Source organism: Helianthus annuus, chromosome 17 (assembly GCF_002127325.2).
Source record: "Helianthus annuus cultivar XRQ/B chromosome 17, HanXRQr2.0-SUNRISE, whole genome shotgun sequence".
Classification (NCBI taxonomy): domain Eukaryota; kingdom Viridiplantae; phylum Streptophyta; class Magnoliopsida; order Asterales; family Asteraceae; genus Helianthus; species Helianthus annuus.
This window is the reverse complement of record NC_035449.2, coordinates 54,295,581-54,306,108: the sequence shown is the minus strand read 5'-3', so window position 1 is coordinate 54,306,108 and position 10,528 is coordinate 54,295,581. Positions and strand designations below refer to the sequence as shown.

The window sequence follows — 10,528 nt, the reverse complement described above, 5'->3', positions numbered from 1 at the left end:
TCGGCCGCATTTGATACAAATGCTCCAAAACTCCGCAACCTTCCACGGGCTTGCGGATGAGGATCCCCATCTACATATCACCAATTTCTTAGAAATATGTGATACCTTTCGGATCAACGGAGCATCAAATGACGCCATCCGCCTCCGTATGTTTCCTTTCTCACTGAAAGACCGAGCGAAAGCTTGGCTCAACGCCCTCCCAGCTGGATCGGTAAACACCTGGGATGAACTAGCCCAAAAATTTCTATATAAGTATTTCCCTCCCGCTAAAACTGCTAAGTTAATGACTGAAATTAATACATATTCACAAGAGGACGGGGAATCCTTATATGAAACTTGGGAAAGGTTCAAGGAGTTATTACGCAAGTGTCCGCATCACGACCTTGCGATATGGCAACAAGTATCCACTTTCTATAATGGATTGTTGCCACACACAAGGCAAACACTTGATTCTAGCTCCGGGGGACTTTTAGGTAATCGACGCCCACACGAAATATATAATCAAATTGAGGAAATTGCTCAAACCAATTTTCAATGGCACACCCCCCGGGGGAATAAATCTGTTGCCCCGGGCGCCCATAAGGTCGATGAAAGCACTTCTTTACAAGCCCAAATCGAGGCCCTTTCTTCAAAGATAAAAAAACTGGAAATGACAAAAACAGTCTCGGTTATGGCTTGTGAAGGGTGTGGTGGGTCACATGAAAATTGGAGTTGTATGAAAGAAACGGACGATCAACAAGAAATGGTAAACTACATTGATAATAGACCTAGGCCGTCGGGTCCCCCAACGGGAACTTACAACCAAGGATGGCGAAACCACCCAAACCTTGGTTGGAGGGAACCCGACAATAGTAGTAACCAACAAACCCAACGAACAAACTTTCAACAACCAAGAAATGAGTCACAAAATTTCACTCAACAACAAAGTGGACGAGAAAGGCTCGAAGATACTATATCTCGCCTCATCTCCGACACTGAAAAGAAAAACTCGAAAAGATTTCTACAATTAGAATCAAATTTTAGAAATCAACAAGCTAGCATTCAAAACATAGAAAAACAATTAAATCAAATAGCTCAAAATTTTGCCAAGAGACCGCAAGGCGCATTACCTAGTAATACCGAAACAAACCCAAAAGCGCAAGTTCACCTCATCACACTACGAAACCGCACCGTAGGGCCTGCAGAAGCGCCACCGCCAACAGAAGAAACAATACCCACACCTCTGCAAGAGAAGAACTCCCCTCCGTCACCAGAGCCTACCAAGGCTCCTCGAGTTCCATACCCCGGTAGGTTAATTCGTCAAAAGACCAATGAGCAATTCGCAAAGTTCGAAAGTCTGTTAAAATAATTGCATGTCAATATTCCTTTTATCGAGGTCCGAACACAAATGCCCAAATACTCTAAATTCATGAGGGACTTCCTTACGCATAAAAAGAAAATTTAAAATTTGCAGTTAGTCAATTTAGGCGAAGAATGCTCTGCACTCGTACTCAATAAACTTCCCCAAAAGAAAATCGATCCCGGAAGCTTCACGATTCCCTGTTCACTAGGGGAATCCCCCGTTCGTAATGCTCTAGCCGACCTTGGGGCTAGCATTAACCTCATGCCCTCATCTATGTTTAAAAGACTCGGCATGGGAACCACGAGTCCCACAAAAATGAGCATACAACTCGCTGATCGCTCCGTCAAATTTCCACAAGGTGTCATCGAAAACGTTTTGGTAAAGGTAAGCAGATTCGTCTATCCAGCCGACTTTGTCATACTAGATATGGAAGAAGACACCGAGGTTCCCCTCATACTAGGAAGACCCTTTCTTGCCACCGCCCAAGCAGTGGTAGATATGAATGACGGAACACTCACTTTGAGATATGGGGATGATGAAGTAAAATTCGGAGTCGGGAAAAGAATAGAGGACGACGACCCGGTCAACTACATGAAGGTTATTGATTCGAGCTTGGATGCTGCTCTCCGACGGTGTAACATGGGACGCCAAGCATCCCACTCAGAAAACATATAACCTCGCATTGGGTCTAGCCAAGGACCCTTATAAACGTGGCGCACCACGAAGGCATTCCGCGGAACTATCCTTAGTTTAGTTTAATCTTTTAGTTTTAATTTGCAGGAATAAAACACACTCATGGTGATAATGGATGAAAAAGGGAATGAGAAAAATGGCCCCATGCACAAAGAACAAAGCAACCCGACACAAATCTCCATCACAGAAGGCTCAACACGGGCCGTGCCCAACCAACACGGCCCCGTGCTGAACCATCTGCAGAAAAACGCCCAGTTCAGGTAACTGGACACGGGTCGTGTTCAACGGACACGCCCCCGTGTCCAGGCTTCTGTCTCATTTCTTAAATTTCTGTTACTGGCACCTGACCACGGGGCCGTGCCCGGTCACCACGGGGCCGTGTCCAGGCTGCCAGTAACATAAATCTTTGCTTTTTAACACCACACCACACATCCAATCAACCTAAAAATTTATTTTTGGGACACATTGAGGACAATGTGTAATTTAAGTGTGGGGGGGAAGCTAACACTTTGAAATTTTGAAAGTCCTAACAACAAGCCTTACACAAAACTCTATTGGAACCGCTAAAACACCCAAATTTTTTTCAAAAATCCTTTCATTTTTACTTGTCTAAAGTTTAAGTTAGGAATCACAAGATCAATAAGGTTATATTTTTATAAAATTTACAACCGAAAGCGTCGTGATACAAGAACCAACATAAGAAAATTACGAAACGGCATAACAAGTCTAGTTAAAATTTAATTACATATACTTGATCACATTAAAAACCCATTCCCACAAAAGTGAGTTTTGAGCCTTTATTGAGCATACAAATTTACATCTTTAGACTAAATGCTCATTTTTCGTTTCTTGTGTGAATAGCCGCTTGGTTCTTACAACTCTAGAACTTGCCACGACGATTCATTCCCGGTCCTTACCAACTTAAACCCAAGTAAGTAAATGATGGAGGCATTAGGACTAACCATTTTTCTTTCTACACCATTATTTTTCAATTTTTTTACCACCTACCCAAAATCCCCCTAGTTAACCCCTTTGAGCCTAAACCTTTCATTTCATTACCCTAAAAACCTTTTTACCCACCAAAACCCTTTTTATTTTTCACCCCTTATTTTAGTAACAAAGCTCGGTTTTTCGCAAGCTCGTTCTTTTATGTGACTAATATATATATATATATATATATATATATATATATATATATGATGAAGTTAAAAACAAACAAAGCTATACAAACAAAAGCTTGTTTGGAGGAATACTTCAAAATAAAAAGTCACTAAAATTTTTTTTTCGAAAACCGACGCTTTTTACGCTTTTCGCCCTTTTACTAACCACTAACCCAACCACCCACCTTTAGCCCAAGCCTAACCCTTCACCCAAAAAGTCCTCTTGATATTTACAAAGGTAAAAAGTTAAAAAGGAGGAGGATTGATTGCTTGGCAAGCCTATGGAAGGTGTGAGTTCCATGCCGCTCTCGAGTGATTCACTAAAAATACACCTACGGCCGAGTGTTGAGTGATTTATCCCGTAAGGTATGTGAGCTTGTATATAAATAGAATTTTAAAAAAGGCATGTTATGCCCAAATAAGTAATTTATCCTATGAGACATTCTCAATAAATCAAAACGAATAAAATTGTGAATAAATAAAAATAAAACCTAAAAAGATCTTGGATTCCCGACACTCTACGACAAGCAAAAAACTTTCTCTTCTACCTATTCCATTTGGGAGTATAAGCCACATTTTAAAGGGTTTTGCTTGAGGACAAGCAAAAATTCAAGTGTGGGGGTATTTGATGTGTGTAAAATGCAACATATAAATCACATCAATTAAGGCATAAAACTAACCCTTTTTAAGTACTAATGTTGGAAAAAGAGTGTTTTTGTCTTCCTTTTGTATTTTCAGGATGAAATGAGCTCAAATTCACAAAAGAAGCAAAAAGACAACTAATTCTAGCATAAATACAAGGAAAGGAATAAAAGAAGACTGCCCGGACCCTCAACGGCATCCTCCAAAGCAAAAAATAGAAAACAGAAGCCTGAACACGTCCCGTGCTCAGCCAGCACAGGGTCGTGCCCAAGAAGCAGCATAAAAGACAAACTGGTAGAAGCTTCCATTGCCCACCACGGGGCCGTGTCCAGTGAGCACGGGGGCGTGGTGAAAGTACAGCAGGCGCATTAATTGTAATTGCGAATTACAATTAATGAGGAGAGAGAGTGTCAGACGGGCACGGGGGCGTGTCCAGCGGACACGGGGCCGTGCCCAGCCTTCTGTTCAGCCTATAAATAAGGGTGCTTGGTTTCATTCCATCTCATCCCTTGGCACACCACCTCTCTCACACTTCATCCACCACCCACCACCACCATAACACCATCATCCACCACCATCATCCATTGTCCATCGTAGAGTGTGTGTGAGTCGTCTCGGGATCCAAGATTGATCGTAAGAGTTCTTGACAATCAAGGCCATGTTTGCCTAAGTCTCTTACATCACTTGGTGAAGACAAGTGTTTAGTATAATACTTTTTATTTTTAATCTTTTGCACTTTTTATTTGGTTTTGTATTAATGACTTTAATAACTAGTTGCTTATGTTGAAGGTGATCTTTCCTTATCATTTGTCCGTGGTGTCTTGGCATTATTTTACTGTCTATATAAAATAAAAGATTTTCACCATTCATATCTCCACGGTCTATATGGAGGTATGTTGGCTACCTGGTCGGGGGTTAAGGGAACGGTTTGGTAAGGGTCTGGCCCTTGTTCAGCGTTTAGAGGTCCTGCAAGGGACCTGGGTCAAATTTAGTAGGATCTCCTTCAATGCCCATAGGTATTGGATGGCGGGGATCCAAACTCTTTGACCCCCTCATAAGTTAACTACTATTAATACTATAACCCGGCTATTTAGGACTGTATCCCTGTTGACTCAGACTACTTAGTCGAGGGTAACGTCACCGCCAAAAGCGGGGCCTACCATAATTTGCATTAATAACTTAATTCATTATCTTCCAATAATCCGACCCTTTAGGATTGTATCCTTGCTGACTCAAACTACTGGGTTGAGGGTAACGTCGCCTTCAAAAGAGGGGCCTACTACAATAACTAAGATAATCTCTTAAACAAGTGCAAAAGTGCGAAAATAATCAAAGGTTATACTAATACACGAGTCGGATCCAAGTGATTCATCTTGTCTATCTGTTTTTATTTTTATTTTATTTTTCAGCATTTAGTTAGTTTTTATTTTCTTAGTTTAAAAACATTTTTCTCACTTTTTGATTTGATTAGACGTTGAGGATAAACCGGTATTAAAAGCTCTTGTGTCCTTGGACGACCTCGGTATCTTACCAACACTATACTACGTCCACGATGGGTGCACTTGCCCATATGTGTGTTTAGTGTTAGTGAATATCGTGTTTTTATAAATTTAAAACTTGGCTAAAGGTGTAAAAAGGGCTTAATTATACATCTAAATTATATATACACCAACACACATCAACACGTGTCAAGACGAGGCGCCACGTGTCAAGCCTATACCGGACACATCGCAGACCTAGGCTGGGCTGACTCTCGCCGCGATACGCGGAGGGTTACCCCGGTGTCTTCCGCGACTCGCAGGGGGTGCCATTTTGGGGTATATAACAGGCAGCAGTGGGATGAATTCAGTGCTGATCGAAAATCGATGCTTCTTTCCCCCTTGTTCCGTCGTTCTAATACTAAAACCCCTAAAACCCCGAAACTCTGCTCGTTATTAGGGTAATAACTCTAAATCACTGGTACGATACTCTATCTGATCGATTGAAACTATCCGACAGGATGTTTAAGTGCTATCCTTTGTCATTAGTCGTGATTCCGACAGGATGTTTGAGTACCACCCGAACTCGGGGAATACTCTGTCATTCGTTGTGAATCCGACGGATGTTTAAGTGATTGCACTTTGTCATTCGTTATGAGGGTTTTATCTCGTGATTATCGTTAAAGTTGAATTGAGTTAATACACTAATACGAGTTCCATTGTATCTAGAAATTAGAACTCGTAAGCAAGGAATTGCTAGAATACTTAATAGCTAAGTAAACATAATAGTTAAATAAACTTAGCAGTTAAGTTAGCTGAGTAGATTAATTAATCTGTTAATTAAGTTAAGTATGATTAATTAATTAAGTTAATCCAGATTAATTAAATTAAGCAAGATTAAGCTAAGCAAGCTTAATTAAGTCAAATAAATATAAAATAGATAATATCAAAGGAAAGTGCAAGGAAGCTATAAGAAGATATATATATATATATATATATATATATATATGTATATGTATATATGTGGGTAGGAAGCTTCCTGGAAGATCTATAGGTAACTTCCTAGGAAAGTTATAGGTAATTTCCTAGAAAAGCTATAGGAAACTTCCTAGAACTTTCGTACTTCTTACCTATAAATAGGAAGCTTAGGAATTCATTTTCCTTTGCTCATTTCTTCTATTCTTCTCTCTATACGTTGGTGTTCTAACCAATAATCACCAAAGCGATGTTCTGTCCGATTGATTCAGGAATCAACTAACGAATGCCAAAGTGTTGTACTTTGTGAATTTCGGTAAACGGAATCCAAAGTACTATACTTTGTGAGTTCGTTAAATGGATGCCAAAGTACTATAATTTGTGAGTTCGTTAAACGGATGCCAAAGTACTATACTTTGTGAATTCTGTTAAGGTTAGAATCTCGTGAGTACCGTTAAGGTTTGATTTGGGTTTTACACAAATACGTATTCCATTCTATTAAACTATATGTTTAACTACCAGAATACTCCCAACCACACACTTACAATTAAACAAAGCTATTAAAACATCAGAAGATCCAGAACAATAAAGTATACGAAGATGTAGAATCAAGAAGCTTGTTAAATCAATACCGCATGCTTATACTGTGAGTCATTCTCTTTTTATCAACTGTTTTACAAAACTCCAAATTATTTTTAAAGTTATAATTACAGGGATTAAGTCTTTGTAATCACCAAATTACAGCCGGCATGTGGGGTTTTGTATACATTACTTGATAATCTTCACCATTGGGGCAGCCATTGGGTGATATGACCATAATCACAGACACCATTGGACAGGTGGGCCAATGGGTCGAGTGGTAAAGTACCGTGGGTAGTTGGTTTGATATCAGAAACATTGTAATCGCTCTTAATACTGTGAATTATAACAAATGTGTCGTTTTAGTAAAATAAATGATTCACTCAGTATTTCCCGCTGACAAAACCTTTTTAAAACACGTTTCAGGTAATTACAGTAGATTGGAGTAAGAATTGGATCCGGCACTGAAGGACTTCAAGAAGTGGCTTATTTTATTAATTAAATCAAATTAAGAAATATTGTTTTATATAATCAAATTTATTTATATTAAAGCTACCTTTGTAAAAACATGGGTTTATCCCATCTATTTAAGAAATAAAATCCTGTGTTTTTAAACTCTGATATTTTTCCTAACTCACGGTCCTAATGAAATTTCCGCTGCAATGTTTTCAAAAATAACCACCGGTACCGCTTGGCTGCTCGCGACTCCCGATTCCGTCCAGGGTGGGTCAGGGGTTGTGACAGTAAAGGTGGTATCAGAGCCACTACTTTAAGCCTATAAGTGTTGTGATAATAATACTTAAGCTTAAATAAAAGAGTTAGGAGATTGCTATTAACTGGTAGCACATCTGATAGCATTTAGACTTGAACATAAGAAAAGATGCCTTAGTATAAGCTAAGCCACTTGTTTAAGCAAATTAGGTGTTGTAATAATACCTAAGTTTAAACAGAGAGTTAGGAACTTAATATTATCTAATAGCACTCCGGATGATATTTAGACTTGAACTTAAGAATTTTGCCTTAATATAAGCTTCAAGATAAAATTACTTATAGTATAATGGATATTGGTATGCCATAAGAATGATGATTAGCAGGCAATAGCACTTAATTGCTATTTATTCTTGTTTATTGATATTACTTAGTCCAGAATAAAGATATGTTATGGGAATACAAATTTCCTTGATTCTGGATAAAAGCCCTAATAAAAGAGGCACTTTTAAAAATCTTGAAAAGATACTATTTATGGGAAATAGAAAATTTTCTCCGGCAAAACTGGGTATAGAGTAGCAGACTCTCCAGCTTGTCCGGATATACTGAGATTATCTCTCCGGCGCAAACCGGATAAGACGGGGTACATAGTATGTCAAACAAGTGACAGGATTTCCCTAAATAATATCATGAGCTGATATCTGACTTGCTTTGGAAATATGAATCTATTATATACATTTAACCTTATGAAAGGTATGTATATTACAGCATGTGAAATATATAATATAGATATGTATATCTATAAGAAATTCCAAAAGTCAATTAAGAATAAAGCACAAATATATGTGTCAATAATAAATCTAGATTTCTTTATCAGGAATCTCTCGCATATATCTTTAATTCCGTTGTCAAACATTCTTTCGTTTGATCATCTACCTCGTAACTCGTGCGACAAAATAATACTGGAAATCCATTAAAGTTGAGACACCATCAAAAATATAAGAATTTCCAAATGCGTTACCATAAATTATTACCGCAAGTATGAAACATGTAAAGTTGTGCCGATGCACAAGAAAACACATGAACTTAAAATTTTACGTCCATAGACGTCGAAGTATATCACACACGACTTTCAAGGCAAGACCTTTGGAAAAATATAATTGGGCATGACAACACCAAAGCAAATCCCGTCAGTGGAAGAACTACTAATCAAAAAGCAGCACTTGGCCATGTGATCCTACAAACCACATGAATCTCGCTGAGATACGATAGAACAAGGTTTTCACAACCATCGGTGCACAGTCTAATCAGATTCATAATTATTATCACTGAAAAAGAAGTCACATATCTTTACAATCCCTCTATTTCATTTTATTCGATATTCCCTGGTAATGTCACTTAACACCCGTTATCACACGAAATTCCAGATAAAATTCTTATATTTCTTTCGTTGAAATCCTGACTTCTGCCTATAATGAGTTTACCTTCACGTTTCTACTTCCCCTAAAGGTCATCATACCATGAGGATTTCTTTCATAAGTAGCAATTATTGATCTATTTCATTTCTTGATAAATCCACACGTTACACATGCACTGTTCGTTGCGCATGTGGTTCATTTGAGTTATGAAGGCCATTGAAGGGCTTCATTTCAATTTGTTATTTTATCCAAACTCAAATATTGTTTCATTACGCTTGATCTTTGCATTGTAAACCTCATTTTTTCAAAACGATAATTCTTTGATATTGAATCGATGAATTTCCTGAAAAACTCGATTTTCTTTTGAATGGTATACATGGTTTTTGTCGTAACCATGTCAGAACTTTATTGGACTCGTTTTGTTTTAACCAAGTTCAAATTGTTTGAACTTGCTCGCATTACGTATTCAATTTAAGGTCCCATATGATGGATTGCAACTATCATATTTAAAATAATCCCAACAAGCACTTCAATTCTCCTGAACCATAACATGCTTGTTTAGTCTTCGAGTTCATTAAATTGTTTCTTCGATCACGATCACATTGTGGTGACGTTTTCCCAAATTTGAAGCTTGTGCTAATCTTGTTTGCACACATCATATACGGATTTAATTAATTATTTATATTGAATCCGCTTTGTTGGTTTATCCTATAAAAGCAATCTTAACACAAATCGTGTGCTAAGATAATGATACACAAATTCTTGTCATATTTCAGTGTATCTCTTAATGATTCTTACATCATCAATCGAGCTTTTCATAATTTTTATTGCTTTATCATCTTTGATTGAAAAACATTATTCAATTATTTCCTTTTCAATCAAAAATCCTACTAGATTCTTTGAATCAAACATTCGGATTTACTTCGCTGAACTTTCATTTGATTTCATTCAGTCACCGTTATTATTATTTTGATCACTACGACACCTTGGGGTGGCGTTTTCTTCAATTTGAAACTTGAGCTAATCTTCTTTTCTTACCTGATGTACGGATTTATTTATTTATTTCCTGTTGGTTCATTATCTTAAACAATCTTAATACAATTATGTGTTAAGATAAGAGAACACAAATTCATATCATATTCCGGTGTATCTCTAAAGTTTCTTTCATCATTGATTGAAAATTCTATAATATTCATTTGATCTTCAATTGAAAATCCTATTCGAAATAAATATCTAAAATTTTACTTCATTAAAACTTTCAGTTGATTACGAAAACGGTGAAATTGTTCGGTCACCACAATTATTGAATCATTTCAATCATTACGACACCTTGTGGTGTCAGTATAGACTTGTAGCTTGAGCTAATCTATATATACCTTTCACTTGACTCATCCTTGAAAATGGTCTTAATACAACTATGTGTTAAGACAAAGATACACTAAACTCTTTTATATTCCGGTGTATCCTTGTAATTCAATAAATGTCAAACCATTGATTTTCCTAGTTGACAAATCATTTTCGTACTTTTATTCA

The 10,528-nt window shown here is 37.5% G+C and overlaps 1 non-coding gene across 1 annotated transcript; it reads right to left on the bottom strand.

The window, feature by feature from the left end:
- Positions 1-277: 277 nt before the first annotated feature.
- On the bottom strand, positions 278-384 carry LOC118489357. The gene has a single exon (XR_004887376.1). It is a non-coding gene; the product is annotated as a small nucleolar RNA R71 (small nucleolar RNA).
- Positions 385-10,528: the final 10,144 nt, after the last annotated feature.